The sequence below is a fragment of the Anas platyrhynchos genome, chromosome 11 (assembly GCF_047663525.1).
Source record: "Anas platyrhynchos isolate ZD024472 breed Pekin duck chromosome 11, IASCAAS_PekinDuck_T2T, whole genome shotgun sequence".
NCBI classification, from domain to species: domain Eukaryota; kingdom Metazoa; phylum Chordata; class Aves; order Anseriformes; family Anatidae; genus Anas; species Anas platyrhynchos.
Window position 1 is genome coordinate 21,419,799 of NC_092597.1, and position 17,899 is coordinate 21,437,697.

A 17,899-nucleotide genomic window follows, 5' to 3' on the forward strand; every position below is an offset into this window, starting at 1 on the left:
GATCCTTGAAATGTTTTTTCAATTGTCATATTGTCACTCAAGTGTGATGCTCTGTGGGAATCATGTTATGTTGCTGCTTCTACGGACAGAAATTAATTGGTCTTATAAAAATGGTACTTTTTTTTCTCTGTAGTGTGGATTTGCCTTAATCACCTACAGCTTTGCATCTTTTAGATTATCCAGGTGTGTTTTGCCTTTGCACTTGTTCTGGAAATTAAACCAAACACAGAGCAGGGCCATCAAGTCATGTAGTGATTTTAGTTGTTTTGATGTATAAATCCTTCCGTGGCTTTATTTGTGTCACCCGAAGGGGTGATATTTTTCATTTATGCTATTGTGACACGTGAGAACATCTGTGCCCTCCCTCCCACCCATTCTTTTTCACCAGCAGTCCCAGGAGGGGGCTGTAGAAGCAGATATAGCAGCAAATCATTGTGTATGGAAAACAACATCTGTAATTTCAATTGGATGCCATATTTTGCACTTCCTTTTCTGGATTGTTACACTGGGCAGTTTCAGTTGAGACAGGACTGCATTTCAGTGTGAAAGATGCTACTCTGTACCCCTTAACTACCATTTGCAGGGCATATAGAAAAATCCTTGGAGCAACACATGCTATGCCTGAAAAGGACAGATTATAACCAATTATTTATCTCTTTGCCTTCCTGCTCTTTTTTTCCAGTTTAGAATAAATTACATACTGAAAATGATTAATGAGCATTACCAGCAGTCCTTGCTCAGGCCTTGCTTCTGTGTCTTACTCAGACTTCCCCTGACTTTTAGAACTTAAGCTTATTGCTTTCATGAGAGGATTTTGTAGTCTTAATCTTCGCAAATATTATGGATGGTAGGTGTAGTGAAGAACAAGAGAATAAACTGTATTCATATAAAAATCAATGACAATTGAACTGTTTGTGTTGAGAAATATAAGAAAGCTGCATGTACTTAAATCTCTTCCTTGTAGGTCAATAGCAATCAGCACGGAAACCTGACGGTAGATGAGAATTATTTGCATGTTGTCATTTCTCTCTCACCTCCTGCACTTTCCTAGGTGCTGCTTTGAAGAAAAGGTGGATGCTTCAGAAGTTGTTCAACTTCTCTACAGATATTTAAATTCCAAGTAAACTGTGAATTACAAATACTGATCTTTAAGGCACAGTTCTCAGAAAATTTACTGTTTCTAGTTGAGCTAAATAATTGCAACCAGACAGCAGCCATTTACGTTCATTTTTAGGGAATGATCTTGGAGGATCTGCATTTTTCCACCCAGTGCTGTGGTTAACACACTTGGTGTTTCTTGACTTATTTTCTAACCCTGTTCGAGCTGTTTCTTGTACCTGCCCCAGGAGCTGCCCTCCCAGCCCCAGCCCATCAGCTGCTGTCTCTTTCCCACAGGCAGCACTTAGGTTCTGGTGTCCCAGAGCAGAGCTGTGCGTGTTCCCTCTGAGCCACTTCGTGTGAGGAAGAAGCCCTAAAGCACGGATTTTGGGCAAGTTCACTGGTTTTGTTACGAATTTTTTATTTTGGGGTCATTCTCCAGCATTTTGTGAAGGAGAAAAATTTTCACACGTTTTATTTCTCAGCTGTCTTTCCCTCCTCGAAACCCCCTTCCTCCCAGCAGCCCGCTGAGGGGGCGATAACGGAGGGGACCGAGGGGGGGGGGTCCCTGTGGCGGCGGGGCCCTGACATGGCCGCGGCCGGGGCGGGGCGGGGCGGGGCGCGGAGCCGCAGCCGTTGCCAGGCAACCCCTGGGCACGGCGCCGCCGGGCCTGGGCGCGCACCGGGGCTGCAGCTCCGCGCATGCGCCGCCTCTCGGGGGCGGGGCTTCCTACGTGCGTCATCCTCTGCCCGAGCCGGGAGGGGGGGGCCTCGTCCGCCGAGGCTGTGGAGCACGGGGCCCGGCCGCCGCCTTCCGCGCCGCGTTCCGCTGCTGATTGGCCGCCCGTTCCCTCTCCTCCCTTCCCATTGGCTGCCCCTCCCGTCACTCCGACCCCCCACGTTTCGCTAGCCCCGCCCCCCCCCTCCGCTCGGCCGCGCTGCCCTATCGGCGGGCGGCCCCGCGCCACGGGGGTGGCGGCCAAGGACGCGGGGCCGGCCGCTCCCCCGCGGCGACACAAAGTAATCCGCCCATGCCGGCCCCATCCACCGGGCCGCCGCCGGCCCCGCTGAGGGCCGCGGACACCCCGCAGCCTCCCCTCGGTCTCCCCCGCCGCGCCGCCCCCTGCTGAGCGCCCCGCGTCGGGGCGGGCGGGCGGGGCCCGCGGCAGGATACCTCGGGGAGCGCGCTGCGCGCTGCGGCCTGTGAGGGGAGAGCGGCGGGGGAAAGTAGTTCCGGCCCGCCCGGGCCTCCTTTCCCAAAAATAGCGCCCGAGAGGATCCGTGCGCCGGCGGCAGCGGCTCGTCAGGAGGCTCCGCGGGCGGCGGGGCGGCGGCGGGCGGCGAGGGGCCGCGGGCGGGTGAGCGGGGCTCGGGGGGACGGGGAGCGGCCGGGCGGCGGCAGGGGGCATAAAGGGGAGGCCCCCGGGGCCTGGCCTCGGTCCCCGGTCCTGTCAGTCCTGTCACGGAGGAGGGGGGGGGGGGTCTGAGGCCGGGCCGCGGGGCGCCGCGATCCCCCCCGGGGCCTGCCCGGGCAGGGCAGGGCGGTGAGGCGAGGGTGAGGCCTTAGCGAGGGGCGGCCGAGGCTCCGCGCCGAGGGGCAGCGCCTTTTGTCCGGCTGCGAGGCCACCCGGGGGGTCCGCGGGGTGAGGCGGGGAGTGCCGGGGGGGGGAACGCGGGAGGGGAGGCAGGGACCGGCCGGGGGGGGGCACCGCGGTGAGGGGAGGGCTGGGGGGGTAAGGGGGGGGTCGTGTCCGGAGGAAGGAAGGAGGGAGGGAGGCAGGGAGCGGGGCGCTGCCCGCGGGGTCTGCGAAGCCGCCCCCGGCACAAGGCAGGAGGGCGAGGCTGCTCCGCTGCTGCCCGGGAAGGTGCCCGGAGTTGGGGGAGTTCGGACGCGGTTTCGGCTGCCTCTGAGATGCTGGGTAGCGAAGGGAAGGGAATCGTGCGCGAATTATGGTAGCGAACCGCTTGACAGGTAATGAATTTCGGAGTTGAAAAGCAGGAGTTTTGTGGAGGAAATATGACAAGCTCAGAAGAGTGTTTTTTTTTTTTTTTTTCCTTTCCCTACACTCAGCGTAAAAACCATCGTGTCGCTGGGACCGAATATATCGGGAGCGGGAGGGAGGAAGGGGCTTGTGGGAATGCAAAGAGGCAACTGAAAGGAATAATTTATAAATAGCACTAAGGGAAAAATATTGCTTTTGGTATGGAATTGGTAATATGCACAGCGTTTCTTTAAAATGCTTTTCAGAATCTGGGAAATTTTGATGTAGCGTAAGGGAGGCTGTAAGCGTTCAAACTTCATTATGTTAACTGTCGACACAAAATTGTTAATTATGCAAGTCTTTTGCTATTAGGATCTAGATATCTATATTTTTATAGCTGTTTCTGTTGGTTTATCGATAGCTAGTGCTTAAACAACCTGCACAAAAGTGGCAACAGCTAAATATTCTATCCTGTTTATTTTATTCAAAATCTCTGTGTACCTTTTCCGTGTAAGAACGCAATTCTTGTTTCTTTCCCATCTGTTTCCATTTGGGGGAGAACCATGAGATGAGTTTTTAAACTATTTTTTTCATTTAGGTGCTGGAAGGTGTGCAAAATCATGGGGTTTCTTACATAATTTAGACGAGTTGTAATGAAGGATGCAATTTTAACACTTTGGGTTTCTAAAGGGCGTAACTGCCAAGTGGTATTTTTAAAATTCTGTGCTTGTTGGACTAGCAGTACAAAAATGAGAAAAGGGAAAAAAAAAGTCTTGATGGTAAGGTGCCCATTTAGCGGTACCCAGTTAGAGGGTCTTGTGTTTGAGGGCAGTTGGTCTGGAATTTGGCAAGGAAAATACCCTGGTGCCCTTGTTAGTTTTTTTTTTCTCTCTCTCTCTGTACTTCTGTTCTAAATGTGCAGTTGACATAGTCCACCAGTAGTAGTAGAAGAGTGTCATTAGTAAAAGAGAAGAGAGAAGGATCCTTCAGTGAGAGGGATGGGGTCTCCTTTGGAGCAATTTTAGCGTAGATGGCAGGCTCTTTTTCTGCCAGCGCAGCCCATCTTAAACCACTTATAATGTTCTAGTATTTCTTATGTTTTATTTGGGAGGAGGCATTCCCAGATTGTAAACTGTGGAAGAAATATGTTAGTCTTTAGCTTGTATATTTGTTTGTTTTGCTCTATTGTTTAAGTGTGTATTTAAGAAATTGTAATTATATTTCATGTCTGTGAGTGGGTCCACAGAATGCTTTGCTTATGGTTAGGTATCTGGATTTAGGTTACTGTAATGTCTTGCAACCTTATTTTCTTCTGCTGTGGAACAGAAGAAATAAATGAACACTGAAAGAAGCTAAGTGAGCTGATCTGTGGAATTGAGTTAGGTTGGACTAATAATATAGGGAAGACTTGGCTGGATAGAAACTTGAAATAATTCTGGAGAATAAAACAGTTTAGTGTGGCAGAAGACCTGTCTTACTTAGAAACCTTATTTGAGTCGAAGTGAATGCGGTTTACCTTAAACTGGTTACTGTGGGCAGCAAAGCTTTTGCAGGGTTTATTTTAGAAAGTTAGCCAAGTTTCTCAGATAACCTGTTGATGTCATTCTGAGTATTCAGGGCCTAAGTGCTGCTTCAGAGACCAGAAGCAGCCTGCAAGGCTGTAAACAATGCCATATTTCCTTGCCTCCCTCGGTCCTGCAGGCACAGCAAACACAGCAGCTGGTTACTTCTGGCTGCTGTGGAAGTAGTGTCGGACAGCACTGGAAATGGGAAAAGCTGGACTAGTTTGTGAACTCAGTTGTTTGTCTGAATAAGGAGTATTTCAGTTTTGTAACGTGTGGCTCGTTATGCCTTGCATGTGAGATGCTTGTGTGTTTCAGCTTGATTTAAAAAAAACAAACAAACATGTTTTCTAAAAATCTAAGTCATCACACTTCAGGTTTTAGTAAGGTGAATAAATTTTTATTTTTGAAGGCCTTAACACTGGGACTTGCTTTTCCTTCTCATTGAAACCACCCTTACTTGGCTTTAATTTGAACAGCGTGTGCTGACGTAAATGCTGTGTAACTTCTTAATACACAAAGTGGCTTTATTTTTCACACTTCTTATTTTTGAAAAACATATTATTTCATGTATTTAATAATGTGTTCTTTAATCGATCACATGGAACAGAAGTCAGAATCTCAGCCCGTGATAATATGGAGGAGTTCTGGTGTCTTGCATTCAGATTTGATTTCTTCAGTAAAGGAACCAGAGAAAATAAATGCATTGTTCCTCCTTTGTATTTTGTTTTCTTGTGTGCTTTGCTGCTAGCATTGGAAGGCAGATGCACCCAATATTTGAGTTAAGCAGGCAATATGTTACTGAAGTGGCACTGAGCGGGGGCGTAGTTTAATTCTGTCTCCTATCAGACAAAATGACCTCGCCTTTGGAGCCTTTATTCAGGTCCTGAAATATTTAAATCTAGATGACGTTTTTTCCTGGAAGTTTATAAAGTGCTTTTAGTGTCTTGTTCAGCTTGTAAGATTACAGCAAGACATTGGGGAAAAAAGCAAAAGAAACAAAGTTAATCGTATCGATCTTCCAGTAAAAAGAGATGGGACATTTTTTGGGAGGTCAGCTAATCAAAATAGAGTTTATATCATTGCTACAGTATCTAATAAATTAACAAAATGGCATCATTAAGAGGTAAAGACAGGCTTCTGCTGTGTAATATGACAGTCACACCTCCCCCCGTTAGTTCTGTGCTTTGTGATAGGGAACCAGCGAATAAATATTGCTATGGAGGGTGAAGTTGGTACTCTGCAGTAGTGCTGTCTGCTTCATTGTAAAGTAAGCAGCTGATCTAGGTCGCTACCTCTTACACCCCCTCACCTCATGCGTTCCTGTTTTAACACTTGTTCTTTCAAGTTACCGCTTATGGAATTGAAATAAAGGTTTTTTTTTTCTTTCGCATTGAGACACTCCTTATTTTTGTTAGCGAATGCTCTCGTTTAAACTTATATTTAATGGTTCTGTGAGAAAGTTCCTAAAGAAACACCCGTTCAAGTTAAATCTGGAAAAATAACCCTCTGTGTTGTCTGCACTTCCATTTGATATGGAAGGGGAATTACTCTCCTGCAAGACAGCTTGGTTCCTTAGATTTCTGGCTGGTCTTTCCTCAGAACTTTGCAGAGGAACATGGAACCTTTTCTGTAGGAAACACTTGGGTCTTGTTAGCCCCTTGTTGTAACAGTACAGGTGTGCCCATGTGACGAGAAGAAAACACATCCTTCTTAATGAGAGCATGATTAATTGAACTGTTTTTAATGGAATTAACATTACTCCATGAAATTATTGTTTAAGGAATTATTAACATTGCTTCATGGAAGCTGTACTCGAATTCCTACTGGTGCTTAATTGGGTAGGTGTCCCAGTTACGTTCATCTCTGTCCCTGAAGAGATTTTCTATTCTGCTGAGGTCCTTATGGACCAACCCAAAGACGTGAGAGTGCGTTTTGTATTGATTTGTGCCCAGTAGGGGTTTCGTTACGAACTATTAAATATTGTTACAGCCTATTGTAAGCATATTAAGTTAAAAGTAGTGTTAGGAGTTAGCAGCTGAGTGTAGTTGTATAAAGGTGATTTAAAGAACTAAATAATTGTGAGAAAAATGTGTTTTCCTTCACTGTAGTGGTTGGAGATGCCCTAAAAAGGTGGAATGGGTGTATCTTTGCTTTTGATACTTGTATGACAGTTACTAGGGGAGGAGGATTTTTTTTCCATTTCCTTTAAATCCCTGCAAGAGTTTTTGAAACTTAGCCTTATTTGAAAACCAGATTGCTTCCAGTATTGTAATTTGGGATTGCAAGAATTGGACTAAGGTTATTTTTATTGTTTGAAAGCTAACCACAGACCTGTGAGGATACATAAGAGTGGGTACGTTGTCATGCTGCATGTACTAATGTTTGCAAGCTGTGGTCAGTCTCAACATTGAGTGCTATACCAATATACATAGGCCTGCTCTTGTTATTTTCTGTGATGATTTATGATGTTTGGAAGCTCAAGGGCAATAAATTATTAAACTTTTACCTATATAATTACGTAAGCACATCTATAACTGCTTTGTTAATGCTTTAAACATTGCTTTCATGATGAACCTGGCATAGAGAGCTGAGAGAAAGGATTCAGAGGTGATCATTTTGGTATCCCTTATATGTATAATGTATAGGAACACTTTGCAAGTGTAAAAAGATGGGTATGGAAGAACTATAATTTTAAAAGGAGAGAATAAACAACCGGGTTCAACCTCAGTTGAACCTTGAGGGAGGGATGCGTGCATGGGCACACAGTGAGAGGTCTTAAAGTGCAGAACAGACTTGCCTCGGTGAAGGGTCTGTTAGACCACTGAAAAGTGTTAGGGTGAAGTGAGTCTTTTTTTGCTTTTTGTTTTGCTTGTGCAAAATTTTTAATACTTGAGGAGGCTGAGAAAGAAGTAGGAATAATTGCAATGAGGGCTTCTCTTTCCTTGTATATCAAAGAAAAGTGATGGTACTTGAAAGCGAGCATCTTTTTCCAGATTTTTTGAACTGTATTTCATTGATGGTCTTAGTAGTGTGGAAAACTTCTGTAGCGTAGCTCAGAAGCATTGAGGTTATCAACATTAAGGATGTCTTTTTTTTGGTATCATTCTTTCACAGCAACTGCCCTCTTCCTGATATGACTGCATGCATCCTGTTTTAAAAACTGTAACCTGACAAGAATGAGTGCTAGTAGGCTGGTCTGTGTAGCAGTTCAGAAATGGTGCTTTTTCCATTGTGAGCTTTCAAATCACTGAGTCTGCCAAGAATATTTAAGAAAATTGGATGTTCCCTCATCACTGTGCTCGTGTTGTGCTATCACACAGTGAGGGTAATAAACTAAACTTTTGAGTAATTGAATATTTTTGCTTGAAGGTGTTAAAACTTATGTGTAGTAATATGAGGTTTTAATTGCAAACAGGATGTCTTAAATCTGCACTCAGAAGCTACTTTGTTTCAGGGTAAATGAAGGGAAAGTAAAAGGTATGGCAGGAGATACAGTATTTCACGTGGTGTGTGCAGGAAGGAAAGTTGCTTTTTCCTATTTTTTTGTGCCTGTAGGCTGTAAAATTACCTTTGTTAGTCTGGGTTGGATGATGCACTTACTAGCTTGGCTAGTCGGCTTTTGGGAGTTAAAGTTTTGGATTGCAGAAGAATTTCCTTTGAGACTCCTTGATACCCTCTCTGTTCTGTTTCTTTCAGAGAACCAGGGCGCTTTTTTTTGTTTTTTCCCATTTTGGTCCTCTTGTTCTCCTTACCTTTGTTCTTAGCATGGTAAATGGTGGTGTCTTCCTTTTGTTACTGAAACATACATTAAGATGTCTGCTTTGATGTTAGGCTCAACCATGGAAAAAAGTGCCAGCGGTAAAGGTATCAATGGTTACCACAAAGAAGTGCCAAATTAAAAGAAATCTGAGGGAAGGAGGCAAAACCATGGCTGACTGGAGAGAGATGTGGCAGTAGGTGGAGGCAGGTATTCACTGCATACTGGAGGTGTGGAACGTGGGGTGTTGTACAGCAGCTTGACTTCATAACACAAATGCTCTGAAAATTCACAAGGAGCATGTAGAGCATGTAGTAACATTGCTAAGTATCAAAGAACAATTTTCAGTTTTATGTAGGTGGTTATTGTTGTCTTTGTCACAAGTGCTAACCTGGATTGCTGTCAAAAAGTAGTGGGGAGTTATCAGCCGAATGAACTGATGTTTTGAGCATATTTTTGCTGTTTGACCAAACCCATGTTACATAACTGGCTAGAAATACAGCACGCTTGTTCTTAATGGAGGCCACAGAAACATTCAAGTTCTCCAGTTGTCATGGGTTTACTGTGGGTTGAAATGTGAGGGGAGGGTGGCAATGGCAAGAGTTACCATAACACACTTCTCAAATAATGTTTTGTTTTCCTTTGAAAAAGAATCTAGTGGTCAAAGTTTCTCTTTATTGCTTCATGCTGCTAATTCAGTAGCTTCAAGGAACTGATAAAATGTGATATTGAAGTGATAGAAATTTTTGGATTTTAAGACATAAATGATTTGTTGTTTGTGAATGCTGGAGTCATTTAGCTCCTTTATGAAAATATAGGGAAAGCCCTTTCAAAGACAAATAATTTGTTTGAGCAGTGAAATAGAGCTATGTAAGAGTTGACCATGTCAAATGCTATCACTGTCTTTTCGTGCTGAAAGATGCTCCTGGTGACTCCTAGTTGTGTGTTTTTTTTTTTTTTTTTTTTTTTTTACATGCTTATATCTGTGCAGTGGCCTTGGATTCACAATGAGGTGAAATCAAACCTGACAGCCCGCAGTTCCCCGCTAGCTGCTCCTTGCAAATCCATATGCAGGTACTTTTGCCGTGCCCTGTATGCCAGCCTTCTAGATCAGTGGGTTGCAGTCTTTTTTTCTGTTTGTCTCTTCAGCAAAAGCATAAGGGGAATCTACGGAGTCCTGTAACTGTCATGTTAAGCCTAACGGTGACATGCTTGCTTTTTTAGTTAGCTTTGGAGGCTGGCCTAGATTAGTCCACGAAACCTGTTGTCAAGCGCGTGAGTATTTGCAGTGAGCGCTGTTGTGCACTAGCACAAGATGCTTATATAAAAACTTGGACCAGATTCTTTCAGAAAATAACTGCATATAGTCATTCAAAAGGGGATTGAAATCTTGAGTATGAAGAGGCCCAGGTAAAAAAAAAACATAAAAATAAAAAAAAATACCTGTTTTTAAAAATGAAGAAAAGGACTTGCCCAGTGTTCATGATCCCAGCCCAAAGTACTGCGTAGTCATGTTAGGAGCCCCTGCAGCACCCTCTGGTGATCCAAACATGCTTGTGCAGCATTTGGGGTCCTGCCTGAGCTTCTGAATGAGCCCAGCCATCGTGTGTTGGTGCAGGGCTGAAGGACGTGCTTCAGAACAAGTTTGGGCTACAGCCGGCTTGATGTTAGTGATAGGTGCTCTTGGGTTTCGCTGCCTTTTTTTTGTCTTAACCTTCTGATTTTTTTGTCTAGGAGGAGACAGAAGTCATTAAAAAATCTGTGGACTGTCTTGGCAATATCGGCGCTAAGCAAGCGTAACGAGTGTGATTTTGTGAGATGAAAGGCTTCCAGCATCATGGCTGTGTTGCTCAGGAGCAAATGCCCCATGGTATGGGGAAGAGGGAAGGACACAGAATGTCTGTATTAAAATTGTTGTTCTGTCTATAACAGCCCATTTTATGGTTGACATTAAAACATGGCCTGCAGAAACAGGAGTTACCTCGTTACTTACCCAGTATGAAATGCGCTAAACTTAAACCTGGCCTAAACAAAATAGTAAGGTAGTGGTTTTGCAAGGAACAAAACTTGCAGAACTTCTAATTTTCTTCCATTATTCCCTGATCTTCCAGAACTTTCTTTGTGTACAGTGCATTTCTCTTAAATTCTTTATCTTAAATGGCCGCTAGCTGTGGCTGGGCTGGGTAGGGGTGGCTGCTGCCTGCTTGAGTGGTCCAGCAGGAGCTGCTGCCTCTCACATTGCCACAGATGAGGTGCTTCACTTGGGGTGTGTGCAACTGCCAAGTCCAAATCTCTGGAGCATTCCATAAACTCTTAAAAATAATTGATATTTTGCTGCTGCACTAGGTTGAAACTGGCCAAATAAATCAGAAGCTATCAATGAGGAAGATTAGACTGGGCCAAAGCAATCACATTTTATTCAAGGAGGTTGAAAAGGCTGTTAGTGATAGGTCCTTCTTTAAGACTTTACTGCCATTATTGATAATTCTTTCTTAGATAAGTAAACTCTTATTTCTGAGAAGTTTTTATTTGATTTTATGGAAGTAAACTCGTAAAGGTAGGACCACTTCAAACCGTGCCTTTGGTTTCTTATTTTGCCTTGCTTTTAGTGTGCTTGATTTGACCTAAATGTCATAGTAGGCTGTGATTCATTCAGTCAGAGAAGTTAAATCTTAACATATCTTCAGTTTGATGATGCCTGCTTAAAAGTATATGGAAGGATGTTAGTAAAGTATGTGTGATCTCTTAACCAGAGAGCCTGGCCAGGATGCCATCTGCAGAACACGGTAAGGGTTTGGGGATTCTGTGTGCAATATAGGATTTGCTTCTTGTGATCTAGAATTTGAGCTCAATGGCTTGCGATCACTACTGCCTGTCCTCTGTTGCTATTTCCCTTGTCAGACTTTGGACCATAATTGTGTATGATGGTTTTATACCAGTTCTGGACAGCAGTTTGCTTTGCTTCTGCTTGCGTCCTGGGGATGGGGGTTATGTCCTGAACAGGAGGTTGTTTGCAGGAAAGGAAGGCAGAAGACCTGTTTGTCTAGAAACCATTCGGATTTCTGTTTCTGTGCCACGTGCATAATCTTCCCTGTGCTCCTCCTCCCTGCCAAGGAAAAGGAACAGCTAAGGGAAGGAAAATCTTGTTTTGTTCTTATGAGACACTGATAACTTCATTAAAATTCCCACTGCCCTCACCCCCTGTATGTAAGGCTCATATCTGTGTTTTATTGAGGGCTTCCTGGATACTGTTTTCTTAGCATGGTATTTTTAAGGCTGAATTGTTCAGTATCCAAACCTACCACGGTGTTCCTGAAGATACTGGCTGACTAGTTCTCAAAAGACGTTTCAACCTGCTTTTCCATCATACATTCTTCTGATGAAATGTTAATGAGAAGATGATCAGATAAACTTCTTGAAAACCTGGTACAACGTACTCATCAGCTAAGGATTTTTTCTTCGGACCTGTTTCATTTAAGGCATCTGTATTTGTTTCTGTAGCTGTCTGTCTTAATGAGTGCAGATAATGCCTACGAGCAAGCCACAGAGATCATGGTATGCTGTTCTTCTCAGGCTTGGATTACTAATTTTCTGAAGGCCTAAGGAACAACAGCCCTTCATGTGAAGTTCCTTTTGTGCCTGTTAAATCTGTTAGAAGCAGGATAAAGTAAGTATTTGGATATCTGAAGTCACTCTCCCAGCTACAATTCTGTGTTGCTATCTGATGAGGAATCCTCCAGGCTTCTTATCTTCAGTAGCTGAGATCACAGTTTTTGCCTCTGACCTATCTGTGCTTTACTGCTTTTAATTTTTAATGGTCTCTTCTCTTTTAATCATAATGGCTTATAACGTGCTGCACTGGCATAATTAGTTTATCCTAAAACAGTCTGATCTGGTAGCAGTGTTGGACCAGGAAAGAGACAGCCAGCCCAGCAGGAATCGGGCACTCATAGGTAAGTAGGCATTTGGGCCACAGGCCAGGAAGGAAGGAAGGAGTAGGTGAGAGTCTTTCAAAGCTGTAACAGGGTCCTGAATGTAAATGTTTCAGCTCACCTGTGTATTTACAGATGGTTTTCTTTAGGACTTTGTAATGAAAGTTAAAGTAACTAGAAGGGATCACTTTAAAAATTCTTTCAACAAAGATACAAGCAACATAGAATTTAATAGACAGACAGTTCCTCAGATATCCCTTTGCTGAGGTTGTTTTTTGTATTTGTAGCTTGCTTTATCAACTCTTACCTTTGAGAGGGAGTGAGCCTTTCTAATTTTAGCTCAAGTGCTTTCTTGTTTTGAAGTTACAAGTGTTTCTGGTCTCAGACCTTTACATTTTGAAGTATCCTACCATTAATCTATCAGCTTACCTGGGACTATGTATCCAAGTTTGATTGCCTTCTACAATTCTTACCTTGCCTTTTCCATACAGTTTCCTTACAAAAAACAAATATGGGCAAGGAAAAACGGCTTATAGTTACATTGATTCTGAACGATAAAGTAAGTATTTAAAATGCGTGCTTTTGGAAGAGCTTGTGCTGCAGTTGTCTTTGTAGTTGCTACATGATTCGAGGGATTAGAATACTTCTTTCTTATTATGTACGAGAAAGAACTTGATATGAAATACATTCAATATGCTGTTTGTCATGTGCTTTATTTCATGATTTCTGGAATGTGTTTAATTTTGATCTCAGTAGAAGAGTACCTCTTTCTGAAGTTGAGAAAAAGCAAAATTATGTGCCAAGTTGCCCAGCTTTTTGTTGATTGAAAACTGATTTCAGCTCTTAGTGTGATACACGTAGTCATTTGGTTAAATGCTTAGATTGTTACTAGCTGATGTTGGGGAAACAAACACTGGCGGCTCTGGACTGAAAGCAGAAAATGTTCCATTATTTCAGCATGTAAAATGATTTTTAGGGAGCATTTGTTGTGTTTTTGGTTTGGTAAATCTGCTCATTCAGGAAACTAAAAACTCTGCACTGACAAGTTTGGGTCCTGATTTTTGATCTCAGGCCCTGTAACAAAATTTGTAGAAATGCTTTCTTAGGTAGCAGTTGAATTTGTACTTGCTGCCTTGGCTCCTATTGAAAGACTAACTTGGACTCTAACAAGCAATTAAAAAAAAATCCACCTGAAGTGAAACTCAAACATTATTAGGAGAATTTGATTTACTACTACTGCCCATGTGACAGGTAAATTTTATACAGTATTTTCCACCCAGGAAGTGAGAAAAACAGTTTTAAGCATTATTGTGTGCGTTAAAGTCTTGTGCGTGCTGCAAGATTGTTTGAGGTTTTCCTGTAAATTGCAGCAACTTGAGAAATCTTGAAGGTAGTTTATTTGTAAACTAGCTCAGTTTTGTTTTGCTGGCATTGCTGGCAGTCTGCTGTATACAGCTAGAGTTACAATAAATCTGAAGATTGGGAGGTGGAACTCGATTCCCTTCCTGTTAGGGCTATACTTCACAAAAGCTTGGGATGGCCATCGTGTTAGTATGGTTCACTTAGGTAAAAACAAAATTGTTCTGGTTATAATTCTAGACCAGATTAGGTGAAGGCAGCTTGGACTGTGAATTTAGTACATCTTTTTGAAATGCTTGGTTTCTTTTTTTGTATTTTGTTGTTTCTCCTACAGTCATTAACTGTAATTACAGTGAGATTGCAGTGAACTTGTTTTGCTCTTGTGGCTAAACCCTTGGCTGTAGTAATGATGTAGGTGGTGGAGATTCTCTTCCTGTATTATTTCTGCAGTGTTTTCTTGTGCCTGTTACATCTATAATGAAAATACTATAAGCTGTCCTCAGTGCATGTGTGCTTGTTACAGTATTAATGTTTGTGTCTGAAGGATTAGTACAGAGATTATTAGAAGAGGAAGTCTAGCACAGAAACGCATCCTTTAGACTACTTGAAACGTTGGAGGATTCTGACAGGGTTCCCATGGCAGTGAATGTGTTTTCTTCTAAACACATTAGTCAGATCTTGCTGTTGTCTTCCTTATAATGCAGCATGTTGGCTGTATTATAGTCAAGATACAAGTTGTCTTAGCAAAAACTTCTAGAGCTGTGTTTAAAATAAGTGTAAAGCTGTGTTTGGCAATAAAAAACAAAAAAGCTACCAGGTTGTAGTGGTCCCTCTGTATGCATATACAGAACTTTCTTCTCCTTCATGGATTAGAAAACTTACTTGAGTAGCAGTCTTTGTCTCTTTTTCCATCTTAAATTGTCTAACTCTTATTTTAGGGCGACAATATGAGCACAACAAATAATTTATCTGAGTGATACCTGACTGGGTTATCATTGGTTAGAGAACGTCTCTACAATCCTGCGTTGCACAACTGCGTATCTGTGAGAGAGCTGCAATAAATAATGAACTCAGCTCTTCAGTCTAATGCACGTAACTGGCGCTCTTGAATGTCCCAGTGTGTTGAGATGCTCTCCTGGATTTCCAGGGTTTGAGCACAAGTGTAGGGAGCGCAGGTGGCATGCTGGTGGCCAAGGGAGCGGTGCGTCCGGTAGGTCTGTGCCGTGTGCTCAGACATGTTACAGGCTCACAGGCCTTATCTGCATTTCGTGCACAGGCTTATCTTAATAATGCTCACATTTGAAAGACTTGCTGAGCTACTCTGCTCGAGAATGTATGATGGGAAAAATATTACTAATTAGATCTGTCTTTAAGATTAGAAACCAAATTCAGGAAAATAGTCTTTTAGTCTGTTTAGCTGGAATTGCTCAGATCCCCTCCTAGATCAAAGGTAAAGCTATATTGTGATTAAAGGTGTGACGGCAATTTGTGTAGATAAATGTATGCAGGCTACCTTTAAACTAGTTAGTTTACTGTAGCTGTGCAAGTCAATGACATGTTAGGATACCCACGGAGAGAAAGTATTTGCTTTGGTTTTATCCCTACTGCTTGAAAATCCGTGGTGTCACAAAGTGCGCTTAATTGTAGTCCCTAAAGAGGACAAAGCTGTTTCTTAATGGAGAACGTTTCTTAAGAGTTGAATTTGTCATCTGTTAAGTGTTTGAGAGACTGAGTGAGTTCAATTATGACTATTTGCGAGTGAGAAGTGGGTGGCAGTGCACCTGCATTTCGAGGGGGGCATGTCTTATCACATGGTCTCGTGTGGTTTGTAGCTGTGAATTCCTGTTTCAGCTCTTGTTCAGGTCTTTAGCAGAAAATTACTGAAACTGATACATTCCAGTAAAACAAGTGACAGCCAGCACCAACCAACTTTTACTTTGTTTCTTTATTAAATGTGGTTTGGTCATTTTCTTGTGTTGTGAGAATGTGATTCTCAAGGTTCTTGATTTAGCAGAAACTGCTTCATAAAATGTCTATCAAAATTGGCATAAAATGCCTTCTGGAATAGGCCTGAAACTCTGTTATAGCAAATTTACATAAGTCATTTTTTTATAAGGAAAAAAAACGTTGATTTTTTTTTAGTACTTAAATTAGACAATTAGACTAAAATGAAGTTTATGGCTTTCAGTAAAACTTGTAGCTCAAGAATCTGTCTGTGCTTCAGATCGATACTTCTGCTGGGAGAAGAAAGCTTTGGCTCAGTCGGCCCTCACAGATCATGAGAGCTGGTGAGCTCAGGGTTTTGGTTCACTTAGGACTCTGTGACAGAGGCTTCTGTTGAGCAGATCCAGATCTCGTGGTGCTGATAGTGGTTGGCTGGTGGTGGTAGTTCTACTGTGTTGTTGTTAGACCTGACCGAGTGGGTGCCTGGCTCTGAGAGGTCTCGGTTTTAACTGTGGGGCTTAATTCTGTAGAGTAGAACTTCCATCGTCTCCTTAGGGAAAAATATGGAAAATAATATATATATAAAAAAAATAAATTTCCAGTGAGTGCTGTGTTTTTCCATTTGTTTTCAGTCCTTCAGCTGATACCTGTAGGTTAAATTACAAGTTTCAATTGTTGTCTGGAGCACTTTGTTAGGCAGTTGTTTTAGCAGCAAATGTTACTTTTATTGCCAAACTTTGCTTTGCTCAAGTGTTTAATTGTTGAGGAAATACAAGATTGGTGCTTTGCATTGCCATTGAACCTGGTTGATTGCTTTCTGACCCTGGTGCAAATGCTTTAAGCCTTGTCTCCCTGCCTATGTGCAGGTTAACAATCTCTAGTCCTGTTCTGCCCTGTCACGCGGACAGGGAACAGTATTTTGAAGAGGAGAGGTGGCGTGCCCTGTGATATGGCTAAAATGAAGTGACGTAACCAGATGAAGCTATGCGGGGTGTGACTTGGTGTGATGATTTGGAAGAATGAACGTTTTGGACTTCAGCTGTGTATTCCTTCTAATCTTTTTTTTTTTTTTTTGAGAGTGATGCAAGCAGACCAGAAGTATTTGAGCCCCAACTTTTCTACCCTTCTCTGTTTTTTCTGTAGCTTTCATTCATTTAATTTTCCATTGGGTAGATACGAGTTTTCTGTCAGATCTATCTAGTACATCTGACCTACTCTCAGTAACTATCTTTTTTTTTTTTCTTTTCATAATATCTTCCTTTCTGCTTCTGATTTGCCATGTAATGCTCTCAAGAATACAGTTTCAGATCAGTCAGGTGCATATATCACATGAACAGGGCTTTATTCCTTGTTTCTACTTTGTGTCTGGAAATGTCTGTGCTCCCAAACTGATCAATTATATATCAATACTTTCAGGAAATAAAACGCTTTGATCTTAAAATCTGTACAGCTTTACATTTTCTATGTCATGTTTTTATTATTAATGTTTAGGTAGATTTTGATTTCTGTTTTTGCTTCTTGTTTGTTTTCTGAAATACAAGAGAACTGTAACACATCAAACAGTTGCAGATAACTTAATGCCAAGTCTCTACCAAGGTCAGCATTTTTTAAATATTTTGTGTAATACTGAGCATTGTTCTTAGTCAAAACATGTTTCAAGTGATCTGTGGAACCTTAATATTATTTGCTTGCAGTAGAAACATTTGTATTTCAATGTTTACTGTATTGGTGCAATATCAGGTATCAAACTTCTGAATGTTGTATACTTGTAATGCGCCTTTACATCGTTGTTCTGTAGTGCTGTGGCTTTGTAGTAGTTGGTCAGAGTGGTATGTAATTCTTCAATCAAGATGGAAATAAGTTTTCAAATACGATGTAATGCCAAAATGGGTTCAAGCCTGATGCAAATACAGTGATTGCTTAAGTATCTGAGCAGTAACAAGTCAAGTGCTGGGTCTAGCAAAAGCAGACAATGGGACCCTGGGACCCTGATGGGCTAGGCTTGCCTTTTTGACAGTTAAAAGGAGGTGAACCACAGTTCCTGAAAAAAGTGGGTTTTTTTGTTTTTTTTTTTTTCTTTGCAACAACACTTTCTGTGCTCCCATGGGGTAGGGTGTGGGGACTCCTTACCACCAGCTGCACAGTGCCCAGGTGGCCCAGATTGAGTATGAAAGCTATCAGGTGGAATGCTGCCCTGTACCAGTGCTTAGTCAACATGGTGCTACTTGACCACATAAAGTATCTTCATCATGCTTATGTGTG

General features: G+C 42.4%; 1 protein-coding gene across 9 annotated transcripts in view; it reads left to right on the top strand.

Annotated features, from left to right (window-relative positions):
• MEF2A (myocyte enhancer factor 2A) overlaps window positions 1–17,899 on the top strand; it is an 89,168-nt gene that overhangs the window by 1,606 nt on the left and 69,663 nt on the right. For 2 of the 9 annotated variants that reach the window (XM_027465890.3, XM_027465891.3), the window contains exon 1: window positions 2,069–2,456. The exons of 1 other annotated variant lie outside the window; for it this stretch is intronic. The gene's annotated coding sequence lies outside the window, so the exon portion shown is untranslated. Of the gene's footprint in view, window positions 1–1,395; window positions 1,490–2,063; window positions 2,457–2,868; window positions 3,071–17,899 lie in introns of those variants that run through there. 6 more of the 9 variants (XM_072043299.1, XM_027465892.3, XM_027465894.3 and 3 more) reach the window with 6 other exon arrangements.